This window comes from Equus caballus, chromosome 7 (assembly GCF_041296265.1).
Source record: "Equus caballus isolate H_3958 breed thoroughbred chromosome 7, TB-T2T, whole genome shotgun sequence".
NCBI classification, from domain to species: domain Eukaryota; kingdom Metazoa; phylum Chordata; class Mammalia; order Perissodactyla; family Equidae; genus Equus; species Equus caballus.
Genome location: NC_091690.1, coordinates 99,561,935 through 99,578,207, shown reverse-complemented (window position 1 = coordinate 99,578,207; position 16,273 = coordinate 99,561,935). Strand labels below are relative to the sequence as shown.

At 38.5% G+C, this 16,273-nt stretch overlaps 1 protein-coding gene across 5 annotated transcripts in view; it reads left to right on the top strand.

Annotated features, from left to right (window-relative positions):
* The window catches only part of DCDC1 (doublecortin domain containing 1), a 444,094-nt gene that overhangs the window by 8,036 nt on the left and 419,785 nt on the right, over positions 1-16,273 (top strand). For all 5 annotated transcript variants that reach the window (XM_070274958.1, XM_023646546.2, XM_070274959.1 and 2 more), the window contains exon 3: positions 15,953-16,122. The gene's annotated coding sequence lies outside the window, so the exon portion shown is untranslated. The remainder of the gene's footprint in view (positions 1-15,952; positions 16,123-16,273) is intronic.

The window sequence follows — 16,273 nt, the reverse complement described above, 5'->3', positions numbered from 1 at the left end:
AGGTCTGGCCCAAAACCTAAGATCAGAACTTCAGAACTTCTTGGCCCAGTTCCATTATCTTTCCATTACAATGCCCTGCCTTCATGTCTCCTGAGCTACAAAACTATTTTCTTTGGTTTTATTTTCTTCAGTTATTAAAATAAGTAAATTATTGATTGTAGTCTTGTCTTGGTAAATTTAAGTATTTTTCCTTTGTTCTTACTGTTTTTTAGTTATAAAATGAAGGGAGTTGTATCTGGCGAAACTCTTTCATAATGTAGATATCTCCACAAAACCTTCTGGAATGTCCTAGGTAAGAGTGGAAGAAAAGGATGCAACTGCCTTGTGTTGGGAGCAGGAGGGAGAGGTTGGTGGCAGTTCCGTGCCCTGACTTGCTCCTCGGTGCCCTAATATGAATAACGCCCGATGGGCACTCTTCCCTCTCCAGTTTGGAAGCATCCATGATTGATGGTTTCCACAGTAAACCAACAATTCAGTGACCAAATTTTTTTCTAAGACACGTAATTTATTATTTTAAATAGTAACAGAGTTTGGGAAAATTCTCCACGTCCACTAGGCAGCTCAGTTCAACACAATGTTGGCTCTTGTCTGGATTGCCTGATCAGACCAAACATTGGACTTCCCTTCCTGGTGGGGCCTCTTTCCTCCCCAGCTGAGCTTCTGACACCCTGTGCTCAGCCCACAGTCTCATGACAGAGGCTTCTTACATCATCTCCCTTCTCTAAGCAGATAAAGTTATTCTTCACACACTTCAATTTCGAGTGTTTCTGTGAGCGCTTATATTTAAACACCACTTTGTTACTTCTCGCTTTCTCTAGTCATAGACGATCCTTTTCATTCATTCACCAAACATTCCCTCTTTCGCTCTCAAAATTTCTACCTGAAGTGGGTTTATATCCTGTCCCAGTGCAGCACGACTTAGTTAAAGCAACAAGTCATTTGAGATCCTTAGGGAAAAGAAAGGTCACCGAGTTGGAAAGAAAACTAAGGAAATAAATTTTTTAGGTTTTGGAGATCTCAGGGGTCTCATGTGACGGAGCTACAGCGTGAAGTAGGCCGCGATTCCCTACTAGTCATTAGCAGGGGCGTTGACTCAGTTCTGAAGCCGGTCCTCAAGAGAGAGGAGTTGGGTTAACAGCCCTGGGTTTACCACCAAAGCCAGTTTTCAAATTCTTTTCTTCCTAAACCAATTTTTCCTATTTTGGCTTGAGGAACGGAATAAAAAGGCGTGCAATACTGAAGTAGGTTACACTGTTCACGTCTTACTTGATAGTATGACCTGTCATTCTATCAGAAAAAGATACTAACTTCATCTGGCATATTTGGCTTTTCAAAATACTATGTTGGTTGTTTTCCAGTATTTTATATGCTTCCAGGTGTTACTGATTGATTGTTTTAATTTGTTATTGTATGTTCCCAGGTTAAACTAAGCTGCCTAATTACAAAAATTATTTTCCCCTTGTTTTAAATCTGGGTATGTTTTCCGTTTTCCAGTCTCCAGGGACATTTTTCCATCACTTTAAGATGGTGAAAGCGGAGGGAAATACTTAAAAGGATTGGGAGAGAAGAGGAATAAAAAGATCATATGCTTTTCTCTTTTTGCAGTAATCACATCATCCATGTGACCTGTTCTATTTTGATAGTCATAAATATTTGACTACTATTTTAAGTAATTTTTTGACTCCTTAAAGTTTAAATTGACTGACTTCCCCAGGAAAAATTACTGATTTCTCTTCTGTAAAGTAAATAGGATCGTGCAAGGGGGTGAGGAGGATGTACCTATGGCAGGCTAGTTCTGTCCGTCCTTAGCAAATACAGCGCAAGGTTTCTTTATCAAGGGGGGAGCGCAAGGGGAGCCCTACAGCGCTGTTTTGTCCGCTCACATTTGGCACACTGTCTAGATGGTGATCTTTTAAAACTTTTAAATTCTCACTCCAGGAGAATGTTACATAGTAGTTGTTATTGAAACAAATTGGAAGTCCAAATTTATGTAATCAGATTTGAAGGGTTTGTTTCCCAGTCATCACTGAGCCGCTTTCCTGTTGGGCTTTGATTGGCTTGCCAGTGTAGTTTTCAGACTCCCAGCATGGCTATGGAACTGCTTCCCTCTCCAGACTGTCAAATGCATGTTAAATTCTATCAAGCTGCAAGTGTAAAACTCAGAACACTTTGTCAGTGCACAGTCTGTGTCTTCTAGGGTACCTGTGAACAGGAAGGTTCTCTTTTTCAGGAGAGGAGAAAGAAAAGAATTCCTTGAACTCCAATTTAACACATTGGTATAAAGATTTTTGGATCATTTATTCCGTGGCAGCTCCTGGGGTAGCATTGAACTTCTTGTGTTTCTTTGTGATCAGCAGAGCTTTTGGGTTTCCACTGTCATGGGTTGCATTTAATGCTGGCGCACTACAAACTGGTGCAGAATTAAAGAGAGTTTCAAGCTTGGGAGCCAAAGAAGTTTATGTGCTTTTTACCCTTACCCCAAGAACTGACCTTCAAAGTAATATAGAATCAAAGGAGTTTCTTTCCTTTCTTCATTTCAGAAGATTGACATAAAAATCTTAAGATTTCCCCTATAACATTTCAAACTTTCTTGAGCCTGCTCCATTGCTATGTGATAACCTTTTATTTCTAAGGAATTAAGTGTTTTTCTTTCTAAAAGGGGAGCTAAAGCAAGGGTTGAATAATCTTACGTATAAAATATGCATGTTCGTGAAAAAAGTGTATACATTTGAAAAATTGCACATATTTTATGCTCCTATTTACTTGTTACTATGGCAACCACCACACTGCCTGGTATTTATGTTGTCTAGGATTCAGAGCACCTTTTCAAAAGAAGAAATATGCCAGAACGATGTATTTACTTTGGTGTTTAGAAAAATATTTATTCTAATGCATATTTTTGAAGAAAAATAACAATAAATAAGGCAAACTTCAGCCTAACTTAAATGATACCTTTTCATGTAGTGTGTTTTTAAAATCAAAATAATTACATTTTTCTTTTCCTTGTTATAAAAATCAGAATAAAGAAGAGAAATAGTTTTTAAAACTCCTGAGTCAATCTTGAAAGGTAGTCTCTTCATTTTTCTTATTCTTATCACTTGATATTTTGAGTCATAACAAATTTCTGAAAATATAAAGCATGAACACTTAGACAAAATACTTAATGCTAGCTACATAAATAAGAAAATGTAAATAGTTTGCCCTTCTGATTGCAGATGCTTCTTAAATATCTATGAGCAAAAGATTTATATTTTGTATTTAAAATGAAAGGCATGGTTGCTATTATTTTTCTTAGTTTAATTATTTAAACTGTTTTCTGACATGTGTGATCCATAAATATAATTTCTTAATGTTAAACATCAGAATGGAAATTATGAAGCATAAAATCAGCCATGTTTCATGTCACGTATTACCTGTTAAGAGAAACTGCAATACAACGTTTAAGTACAACAGAATAGTGAGCATATTGTCTCTGATTCTTGTAAACAGGATGGATCTGCAGTTTCACAGTTTATGTTGACAGTATCTTTGTGGGAAATGTAATTATCAAATGAATTATAACATGTCCTAGTATTAAGATTATTAATAGTAATTTTAATTGCCTTTTTCAAGATAATTGGATATGTTCTCCTAAGTGTATGGGAAAGGGGGCATGGGGCTAATTGGATATTTTGAACTCAGTTATCTTAAAATATCTGGAAATTTAACATATATTCTACATTTTGGGAATTTCTTCTTTTAATTAGATGGTTTTGTAAGTAGACTTTAAATAATTTATAATCCATAAAATTTCACTGATTATCATTTGATATCCTCCTTGAGTATTATGATGAAAAATTTAAATAATGACAATTTTAAAAATTAAATGTTCTCTACCACTTAGAAAATTTTTCTAAAATTGGCAAGGTTGAGAAATAATATTTTATTCTAGTAGTGAGTGCTGTTGAAATGAGCTTCCAGATAACGTTTCTGGAGTTTTAGAAGTTGGCACATTTCTAAAAAGCAGTTCAATTTGGAAACACACATAAACAGCTGTAAAGTTGCTCATAGACTTTGATCCGGGAATGGAACTTCTACAGCTTCTTAAGGAACTATTCAGTGGTTTCGTCAGAGGTGTGTGTGCAGGAACCACAGCTTTATTTACAATGGGAGGCATTTAGAAGTGTTTAGAACAAGTAGCTAAGATATTAACAGGTAGTAAAAAAATTGTGTTCTCAACAAATGTTTAGTAATGCAGGGATATTCTCATTAAGTGAACACAGCTGTATTTAAACTGTGTATTTAATGTGGCCACACTTTTGTTTAAAGCAAAGACTGTATCCCTATAAAGTCATAAATGAAAATCTGAAAACAAATATTCAAAAATTTTAATGGTAGCTTACTCCAAGGGTAGGAGATTGTAAGGGATTTATTTTTTTTATACTTTTCTTTCTAATCTTAATATGAGCATTTCTGTAATAACCCCAGTTATCACCATTCAAATTGTTTTTAATAAGACAAGTTAATTAAAATTGTGTTTACATTCATTATAGTGAAAATTCAGCTAGTGGAGGAACGATATTGTCTTGTTCAGCATTGAGTTTACTGCCTTTTTTTAAGGTCTGGAAATAGTCAATACTGATGATTGAATGGATAGACGATAGGATCAGGAATTGGCAAAGTGGTTTTAGGGAGAAGGCATCTGGAGGACCACAAAGATGCCTTGTTTATGTTTAAGTAAACTTGATTTGTCAAATACTAGGATAGTGAAGTGGCGAGAATACACAGGACCTGCTCTGCTAACCACGGTTCTGTAGCGGGAGGAAGGCAGGGCCAGATGCGGGGTCTATCCTGGGACATTTAGTTTGTATGCTGGGAGAATTACAGCTCTTAGAACAAGACAAACAGCAAAAACCTTTCTCAGTGGAATTCCAACAGGAAAAATAAGTGATTCGTGAGCCTGGAATGCCAGTGCTTAACCTCCTCGCTTTTTTTTAATGCAGTTGGGCTATTATTTTTATAAAATGAGTTTTGATGACACAAATTTCCTCAGGAATACAACTACTATATTATGGAAGAATAGACTTCTACAGTAAGCTATATTTTTATTGTCACAAAATTAACTTTAGAAAGAATAATTAGCAATCTAGGTCATTAATATATAATTTACATGTTTATACAACACCAAAAAGGTAGATTTAATGAGGAAATCAAAAGTCTTCCTTCACTGACTTGAACGGTCAGCCTTCTGCACCAGCTCGGTGGGCGATGGGCCCTTACACAATGAGCCGTCTGAGAGGACAAATTCCCGGGTGTCTCCTGATAAGCTTGAGTGTAGCAGCACCTTACATGATCTCCTGAACTAAGGGCCATTGTCTACCTCGACAGTGTCTTAATGCACCTGCAGCTGCAACCACAGGGCCTAAGGGCTTCTACTCTCGTGTGGAGACGATGTTGTTTCAGCACCTGGGGAGGTTAATGGCAGTTAAATCTTGAGGCCAGGTCAGATGGCAGGAAACAGTATTCCACTGCAGGAATGCTGCAGTCGGCCTCAAGGGACTGATAAACACTCTGACTTGGCAGAATTGCCGAGAACTCTACCTGAAGATTTTCAAATACTTACTAGTTATCTGTGCTGGAAACTGGAGAACAATGACCTGAAGCCTTTTTAAAAAATTATTATGAAGACTTTATTTTTTTAGAGCAGTTTCAGGTTCACAGAAAAATTGAGAGGAAGGTAGAGAGATATCCCATATAACTCTTGCCCCCACACTGGCATATCCTCCCCCGTTGTAACATACCCCACCAGAGTGGTACAGTTGTTAGAACTGATTAACCCACATTGGCACGTAATTATCACTGAGAGTCCATAGTTTACATTAGCGTTCACTCGTGCTGATGTACAGTCTGTAAGTTTGGGCAAATGTATAACAACGTGTGTCTGTCATTACGGTATCATACAGGGTATTTCCACTGCCCTAAAATTTCTCTGTGCTCTGCTTATGCATCCCTCTCTCCCACACCCCCAACCCCTGGAAACCACTGACCTTCTTACTGTCTCTGTAGTTTTGCCTTTTCCAGAACGTCATGTGGTTGGAATCACACGGTGTGCAGCCTTTTCAGATTAGCTTCTTTTACTTAGTAATGTGCATTTAAGGACCCTACATGTCTTTTTAGGGCTTGATAGCTCCTTTCATTTTAGCGCTGAATGATGTTCTGTGTGGACCACAGTTTATTTATCCACTCACCTACTGAAGGACATCTTGGTTGCTTCCAACTTTTGGCAGCTTTATTATGAATAAAGCTACTGTAAACATCCACTTGCAGGTTTTTGTGTGGACATAAGTTTTCACCTCCTTCGTGTTAATACCAAGAGGTACGGTTGCTGGATCACATAGTAAAAGTATGTTTAGTTTTGTAAGAAACCACCAAACTGTCTTCCAAAGTGGCTGCACCATTTTGCATTTCCACCAGCAGTGAATTCCTGTTGCTCCATATCTTCATCAGCATTTGGTGTTAGTGTTCCAGATTTTGGCCATTCTAATAGACGTATAATGGTATCTTGTTGTTGTTTTAATTTGCATTTCCCCATTGACATATGTTGTGGAAAATCTTTTCATATGCTTATTTGCCATCTTCTTTTGTGAGGTGTCTGTTAAAGTCTTTGGCCTATTTTTTCATTGGGTCTTTTTTTATCATTATTATTGAGTCCTAAGAGTTCTTTGTATATTTTGGATAACAGACCTTTAATAGATGTGTCTTTTGCAAATCTGTTCTCCCACTCTGCAGCTTGTCTTCTCATTCTCTTGACATTGTCTTTCACAGAGCAGAAGGTTTTAATTTTAATAAAGTCCTACTTATCAGTTACTTCTTTCATGGAACATGCCTTTGGTGTTGTATCTAAAAAGTCATTGCTATACCCAAGGTCTTCTAGGTTTTCTCCTCTGTTATCTTCTAGGGATTTTATAGTTTTATGTTTAACATTTTGAGTTAATTTTTGTGAAGGGTGTGAGGTCTGTGTCTAGATTCATTTTTTGCATGTGGAGGTCCAGTTGTTCCAGCACCATTTGTTGCAGAGACTGTCTTTGCACCATTGTTTTGCCTTTGCTCCTTTGTCAAAGACCAGTTGACTATTTATGTGGATCTATTTCTGGACTCTCTGTTCTGTTCCATTGATTTATTTGTCTATTCTTTTGCCAATACCACATTGTCATATTTTTTTCTTTTTACTGAGGAAGATTCGCCCTGAGCTAACATCCATTGCCAATCCTCCTCATTTTGCTTGAGGAAGAGTTACCCTGAGCTAACATCTGTGCCAATCTTCCTCTATTTTGTATGTGGATCACTGCCACAGCATGGCCGCCAATAAGTGGCATAGGTACACGCCTGGAACCAAACCCAGGCTGCTGAAGCAGCGTGTGCTGAACTTAACCACTAGGCCATGGGGCCAGCCCAAAGACAATGTATGTTTTTTTCTTTGCTGAAGATCTTCCCTGAGCTAACATTTGCTGCCAATCTTGCTCTTTCTGTATGTGGGCCACTGCCACAGCATGGCCACTGACAGATGAGTGGTATAGGTCCGCACCCAGGAACCGAACCCAGGCTGCCGAAGCAGAGCAGGCTGAACTTAACCGCTAGGCCACCATGGCTGGCCCCACGCTGTCTTGATTACCTTAGCTTTATAGTAAGTCTTAAAGTCTGGTAGTGTCAGTCTCCTAACTTTGTTTTCTTCTTTCAGTATTGTGTTGGCTATTCTGGGTCTCTTGCTCCTCCGTATAACTTTAGAATACATTTGTCAATATCTACAAAATAACTTGCTGGGATTTTGATTGGGACTGCATTCCAGATCAAGTTGGGAAGAACTGACATCTTGACAATACTGAGTCTTCCTATCATGAACATGGAACATCTCTCCATTTATTTAGTTCGTCCTTGATTTTGTTCATCAGAATTTTGTTTTCCTCATATAGATCTTCTACATATTTTGTTAGATTTATATCTCAGTGTTTCTTTTTTTGGAGGGGGCTAATGTAAGTGGTATTGTGTTTTTAATGTCAAATTCCACTTGTTCATAATTGACTTTTGTGTATTAACTTTGTATCCTGCAACCTTGGTATAATTGCACATGCAGCCTTTTAAGATGGCGACAATCCCATGTTTCTTGTCTTCATTTGTTCCTATCTCCCACATGTATGCTTTCCTTTGCTCCCTATATCTCCAACTCACTGGAAGTCATCATGTAATGTGAGTTTGAATATTCAGTTCTGCCATACAAGATAAGAAAACAAATGGAATGATGAAACTCATAAGAAATGTTGAGCATAGGAGTAAGTAAGCTAGTAGCTTATGAGATACAGGTGAAATTCATAAGATGTATTAAGTATAGATACGAGTAAGCAAGTGGTTCGAGAAAGGCAGAATTCAGAAGATATACTAAATATACATAGAAAGTGAGTTAGTAACCTATAAAACATACCAAGACAAATGGAATAAATGGGATATATGATGGAATGGACAAATGCTTACTTATTCAATAGAAAGATAAAAAGACTAAGTCATGCTCTTGGACTTCTGGGCTGACAGCTGTGTCACCCCTAAATTGGCCAACTACTGATGACATCCAGTATGGTCCCATTTTGGCCCACAGTGCTGTGCCTAAGAAATGAAATAAAACCCATAGCTCTTCACCAAGTTAACTGACAACCTACATCTTTGGCCAGGTACACCTGCCTCTTTGTCTCTGCCATTAGCAAGTATGTGCTATTGATCCCTGATACCTTCTGTCTGTGCCGCTGGCTCAAAGGTCAACTCTGGTCCTCATAACACACCCTCACAGGAAAGGCTGATGTGAGCAGAGCATGTGACTATCATGACCCAGGACTCAGATAGCATGGTCCTACCACTCGCACCCTATCCTAAGTTGGTTAACTTTATTGTTTACTGTTGTATGTTTTCAACTTGTGAGTAAACTGTGGGAATGGAGCACTTCCATTTGGTCTGTGAGCCCCCTGCATCAGCTTGCCTGGTGTGTACTCAGCGGCTACGGTCACATCGAGGTCATTTTCCACTTGACAGTACTGTTTGCTTTAAACTGCAGTAACGTGCCCTCACCCTCTGGGGTTTTGAACTAATGCATCTGATCATCACTATCTGGTTTAGGAACCAGAACAAGCTGTGAAAGGAGTGTTAAATTACAGTGATTCTATGGCAATCTTAAGCACTTGGTCTACAATGAAGGAATTGTGAGAACCTGAATCACCCGTGGAATGGGGCCTTCCTCGGCAAACCCAGGAAAACTGAGCAAATCCCACTTTACCTGGGAGAGGAGTAGGAGGGTGTCCGTGTCAGCGTGTCCCACCTGAGTTTCCTCCTTACTCAAAGCTGAGATCGGAGCTGCTGCTTGTCTAGAACACGGACCTTCAAATGTTTTTGCTCATGTACTCCCTAATAAAATTTTGAAAAATATATTTTCTTGCACTCTTTTAAGTTGACATTTAAAATTTCTCATTTTTAGCTTACGTAGTTGGGAAAGATGTAATTTTGCTGGGAAAGTTCACCTGGAGATAACGTCTGTTGCCAATCTTCCCCCTCTTTTTCTTCCTCCCCAAAGCCCCAGTGCCTAGTTGTATATTCTAGTTGTAAGTCCTTCTAGCTCTTCTGTGTGAGCTGCCACCACAGCACGGCTGCTGACACACGAGTGGTGTGGTTCTGTTCCTGGGAACCGATCCTGGGCCGCGGAAATGGAGCACATCGAACTTTAACCACTGGGCCATCAGGGCTGGCTCAAAAAAGATGTAATTTCTGGTATACTATGAACGTTGACATTTTAAAATAAAATTGTTATATCAGTCTTTTAAATGAATCTGATAAAATAGAAATTCCATATGATTTTTAAAAAACATTTTATGAACATTTTCAAACACACGGAAAAGGAAAAATAGTGAAACGAACTCCCAGGTGCTCTTCACCCAAGTTCAATAACCTTCAGCTTCCTGGTATTCTTGTCTATACTCCTTTCCACTTTTCTTTTGGGAATATTTTAAAGCAAATTCTCATCATGTTTTACTTACAAATACTTTGATTTGTATATCTAACAGATAATATTTATCATTACAATACCACTTATTCATTCCCAATAAAATAATTTCCTTAATATCAATAATACCTAGTTTGTGTTCAGATGTCACCAGTTGCCTCAAAAATGGATGTCTTATTAAAGTTGGTTTGTTCAAATCAGGGTCTAAATAAGGTTCATGCATTGCATTTGGTTGACTTGCCACCAATGATTCTTAAGTCTCCTTTCATTTGTAACCTTTCTCCCTCCTCCCTATTTTCATGCCATGTCATTTAACGTTTCTCTACCTCCCATACTTCTCATAAACTAGAAGTTAGATGTAGAGACTTGATTACATTGAATGTTTGTGGCAGCAATGCTTCACAGCATTCTATGTCCTGGGATTATAATCTGTGTGGAATCACATACGGAAAACAATTTCTGGTTGTCCTATTTTAGTGACATCAACATGGATCAGTGGTGTAAGTGGTATCAGCCAGATACGTCTCTTATAGCTTTCCCATCACTCTTTCATCTAAGAATGACAGACGTTACCTGGACAAACATTCTTTTTGGATCCCTTATTTCATTAGGGTTTACACAACGGTGATTTTCTAGTTCTTTTATTCCATCTACATGTATTAGCTATGATTATTCTCTGAGGAAGAATTTTCTCTAATCATCTATTTGATTATCCTGAATTATAGCCCATTCAGGGAAGCAGGAAAGTACATTTGTCATTTTTCAGAACAATAAGTTGGTGCCTGGCAATCTCCAAAGGTGAATGATGATATAAAGAAATTTTAAATTTTTATTTTAGTATTATAGGTACTTGTGGGTATTTATATGTTCAATGTTTCAATCTTTTACATTATTTTTATGGTCAGAGTGGTCTGTCTGTGGCCAGTGGAATTCTCTTCAAGTTGACATGCCCCACTTACGTCTGATAGCTTCCTTGGTTACCTGCATGACAAGATGTCACAGGTTTGTGGTGTATTTCTCGCCCCAGACCTGAATGCTGTAGGAATTTATAAACATTAAGACCATTAACAAGCTCTTCTCCAGCAGCTGGAAATTTTCCATCCTTTCTTTTGCTCCTTAAACTTGTATTTCCACTCCATTTCTTCCATAGAATTTTATCTTTTAATGCTGAAAACCTTTTATAGGCCACTCTATCATATAACAACAACACATTTTTTAAATGTCCTGTGACCATAAGGTTGTAAGTGTTGAAAACTTTCCTCAGGATTGAGTGTTCATTATTATAATTATGTTTAGTACACAATTATTCAAAACAGCATGTCTATATTACCATTTTTTATACTTATTAAATATAAAAAGTAAGATTTATTGGAAATGTATATATTAATGATACAGCTTGGTGGGGGGCACTTATAGTTTTTTCATTAAAGGAATTGTGGAGTTGTCCCTTGGTTTGAGGCCCTGGAATGGGCATAGGAGAAATGCCCTGCTTTTGTAAAATGAGAGAATGGAGACTTTACAAGGACACACTGTAGTTGAGACAGGCAGCTTCTTGGGCAAACACGTTTTAGGAAAGCATGTAGATGGACGGCAAGGATCTGAAAATTGATTTGCTTAAAACTATCTGCATGGTACCTACTATGTGCCAAGTGCGTCGACTCTATGACGTAGCTACTATTTTTAAGCCCATTTTACAGATGAAGAAACTGAAGCACAAAGAGGTTATGTAACTTGTCCGAAGTGGGCAGCAGGGATGTACAGCTGGACACTCTGGCTCCAGAGTGTAGGCTCATCTCCACTTGAACTCCAGTGCCTTTTTAAAGAGGAAGGAGAGCAGGTCAAGGGGTGGGTATGAGGGGAATCCTTATGTTCATGTAAAATTACTAAGAGATGGGAAGTAAAGAAAAAGTGTGATTTTTTCAGTGTGTCAGTTAAACTATGTGTGTTAATAAAGCATAAGGCAGGGCCTTTATCTGTACTCTGCTAAAATACCATAGTATTTAGTGTCAAACTAAAATTAACACATTTTTATTTCTTTGATTTCTAATTAACAATTAGTTCTCATTTAATTAGTAATGTGCAGGAATGTTGTCTGCAAACCTATTGTATTCTGAATATTCTACTTAACCTGTTAATATGTTCTACTTTTAGTGACGATGACACTGTTTTTATAGTAACATTACAGAAGAAATATTGCATTTAATAATGCTAATGATTTCACACTTACCTAACGCATTCCACCTAAAAGCATCCTGAAAGTATTTTACATGGAGGAAAAAAAATAGACCCATCACTAAAATGATTACCTCTTTTGATGAAGATTAGGATTGTAATCATGCCTAAGTAAAAAGTAATACTATTGATATATTTCAAGAGAGATATTTGAATAATTCAGTGTCAATTTTATTTTTTTAATAATTGAATTTTATAATAAACACACCAGGACAGTCAAGGGATTTTGTTCTGCAAGGTGATTTACTCTCTAATCATATAATTTTGCCGTGCAATACGCAGCTTGATTTCACTTGTAAGCATTCCTCGATTAGATGATACTCAGCCTGTGAAAGAACTGAACAGACCGTGGTTGTTATGAAGCCTTGGAAGAGAACCTCAGCATCCCACTGTGAGGAGCTTAGAGGAGGAGTGTGAAGGCCAGCATCCTTTTGGCCTCTAGTTGGAATATCAGAGGAAACCTGGGCAGAGGAAAGTGCCATCTCGTGTTAAATTATGTAGAGAGAAATACCTCTTCTCTTTTAAAGTAGATTCAGATGCTCCTAACATTTACTGAATGTCTACCACATGCCGAACAGTGTGCCAAACACTTTCACATTCACCATTTTATTTGCTCCTCCTAACCTTGTGGATAACCTGGTTTTGCAGAGGAGAGGACTGAAAACTTATAATACTCAAGGTCATATGGCTATAAAGTGGCAGAGAAAAACATTATCTTTCTCTTATGTAAAACAGGTATGTACTCTTCCATAATACTTGCGAGTGTAAGTTAGGTCATCATTCTTTTATTCTTCCATATGCTTAATTACCAGCAAGGCTAGTATCATACTCTTTGAGCTTCCTGTCTCTGTAGATTATCTAAGAACCTTAGCAGTTAACTGTAGTTCAAAATAGAAGTCCTCCAGATGCCCTTTCCCAAATGAAGAAGAGCCCTGGATGTGGTCACTTGTCTGTTGGTGCTGCTGGTGGGGTGGGTATTGCTGCGGTTGCCATAGCGTCTTGCTGATCCAGATCACCACTACTGATCCCACTGCATCCATCGGTGGACTGACTCTACTCGTCCATGCTTCAGAAAAGTCTTTCTGGCTGATTCCAGCTCATCCTTGCAGGCTGGCGTGGTCTTTGAAAGAGGGGTTTTAGGGTCCTCCAGAGAAATAGAACCAACAGGATGTGTGTGTATATATATGTGTATATAGAGAGAAAGAAATGTATGTATATAGATAGATATGTATGTATGTATATTGTATATATAGATGTCAACATATATATAGAGAGAGAGAGAGAGAGATTTACTTTAAGGAAATGGCTCATGCAATTGTGAAGGCTTGTTGAATCCAAAAGGCCCCAAACCCCAAATTATGGGACTCTCAATTAAATTTAGATTTCCAAGCCATCGTACTGTTCTTCCCATTTCCCTGCTCTAAGCCAATACTGTATGTTATAGGTTCTTGAAAGTAACTTAGTTCAAGGAGTATCAGGAGTTTCAGGATTAGGTTCAACTGCAAGTAACAAAGACCCAAATGAACATTGTTTTGAACAAGCCAGAAGTTTATTTCTTGGGTAAAATTCTGGAAGTAGGTAATCCAGGGTTGGTATGGTACTCCGTGTTGTCAGAGATTTAAACTTCTTTGTCCTCCTTGGGGCATGGCTTTCATACCTACCATCATATCAAAGTTAAAGAGGACCAAGCCACTGTCAGCCATCACGTCTTCGTTCTAGATAGCAGAAAGGAGGAAAACGAAGAGTGAACTCTCTTGCTTTGGTCATTTCCGTTAATATTTCATTGGACAGACTTATTCATATGGCCCTTCCTAGCTGCAAGGAAGACTGGAAAACAATCTTTGTGTTGGGCAGCCCTATGCCTCAGTTAAAAATCAGAGATTCTAGTATTGTAGAAAAGGGAAGGGATGGGTATTGGCAGACAGCTGGCAGTCTCTGCTACAAAGAGTTTCTGTAAGTATTAGAAGATATTAATATATGGACAGATTAGAATATTGAAATGCAGTGATTTTGATGAATTTGATGCATTTTTAACAAACCAGCCAAAATTATCTTTTAAAAAAAATCATATTACTCCCCTGCTCTGAACACTCCCTGGGCTCTCTAATTCCCTCAAAGTCCTAACAGGGTCCTGCAAGGCCCTGTTATCTCCACCCCCCCTCCCCCCCCGTTGCCTTTCTAACCCCATCCCAGCTACATCCCCTCTTGTCCATCTGTTCATCTACTCTTGCTGTTCCTCACTCCTGCCAGGTGCACCCCACCTTAGGGCCTTCTCGCTCCTCCCTGGATACTGCATGGCTCACTCCCTTGCCTCTTTCCGATCTTTGCCCAGATGTTACCACCTCAGTGAGGCCTATGCTGACAAACCTATTGAAAATTGCAGTTCCCTCCATCTCCATACTTCTAACCTAACTTCCCTTATCAATTTTTCTCCATAGCTTTTTTCACCTTCTAACATCTTACAATTTACTTATTTATTATGTTTATTGTTTATCATCTCCCCCCACTAGTTTGTAAGCTCCACCAGAGCACACTTTTTTCCTGCTTTATTCACTGAAGAATTCTAAGTGCCTAGAACATTGCCAAGTAGGTGCTCAGTAGATAATCTGTGGGTGAATGAATGCTTCTATTTCAGAATAGTGTAAAAAGGTGAAAGTAGTATTTTTTATTACCCTATAAGTAATATCTTTCCCTTAGTAGTGATATATCATGTTACCTTGGGACTCCCCCTTGGTGTAGGACTCCTCCGTAGTGGGACACATCAGAGACGAGCCTTCATAGCCATTTTTATCAGCATCCTGAGTGGGTGATTACACCCTGGAAAGGACCCTATAACGCTCATTGACATTATTTCTTGTGGACATGTTATTTTGGTGTTAAGAAAATTTAGGTTTTCTGTGTGCATTACTCAAGATTTCCAGGTTGCAGATGGGAGAATCCCAACTCAAACAAGTTTAAGCAAAAAAGGGAATCCGTTGGCTCACATACCCAGGAAACTCAGGAGATGTGGTTGTTTTAATAGCTGGTTTCAGGGATTCAAATGCTGTCATCAGGAATCTCTCACTTTTTCTCTCTCCATCTCCTGCCCTTGCTTTCCTCTGTTTTGGCTTTATTCTCAGTGGTGGAGATTTACCCTGTTCTTAAGGCTGGCAATCCCAGAGAATGGAGTACTACTGTCTCTTCTTCACTGGACTCTGATTTACCAGTCGCTCTGCGTGGGGAAGGGGGCACTTGGATTGGCTAGCCTTGGACACACTCACTTTTCTGCCTGGAAAGCAAGGCCACGTAATCAACAGTACCGTCAGAATTGGGGAAGGTAGCTTCCCAAAAAGGAAAGAATGAAAGGCAGACAAAACAAAAACAAAAACAAAAAACACTGCTGCACTTTTTAAGAACATAGTCCTCACGTTAAGTTTGCTTGTATATAAGCCATTTTCTAGTAAACAGCAAAAATTAAAATACTTTGCAACAAATTATCATTTTTTTCTTTCTTAAATAGGATTATACCAATCAAAGACTTAGATTCATGGTTCTGTCTTCCTTTAGGCTCTTATCTCTGTCCATTTCTAGTGAGATTTCACGTCTACTGACTGCTGCGTGGTCTGAAACATGACGAGAAGTAAATCGTGAGCAATGCCCAGCCTCAATTTATAACTCAGGAGGATTCTGCATTTTAAATAGAATAACATTGTTCCTTATTCTTAGCTGACAATGGCAAACACAGAAACAGAAGATCACAGAGCAGCAGTTTCTCCGTCTTCTTTATCACCCTTGACTGAAGCCGTGGAGGGATGACAGCCCAGCAGTCCTGAAGGTGCCTTCCGTGGGGACACCGTGATCCCAATTGACAAGTGTATTTCGAGTGACTTACCAAGGTAAGAATATTATTTCAGCAGCTTAAACTGAATTCTGAAGGAGATAAAAGTGCTTCTAGAAAGTTATGTGTGTCAGTGCTCAGTATTTGGTGGAGATGATGTCAGTGATAATGTGGAGATGTGATGGGCTATGAAAGTTGTTGCCAGGATT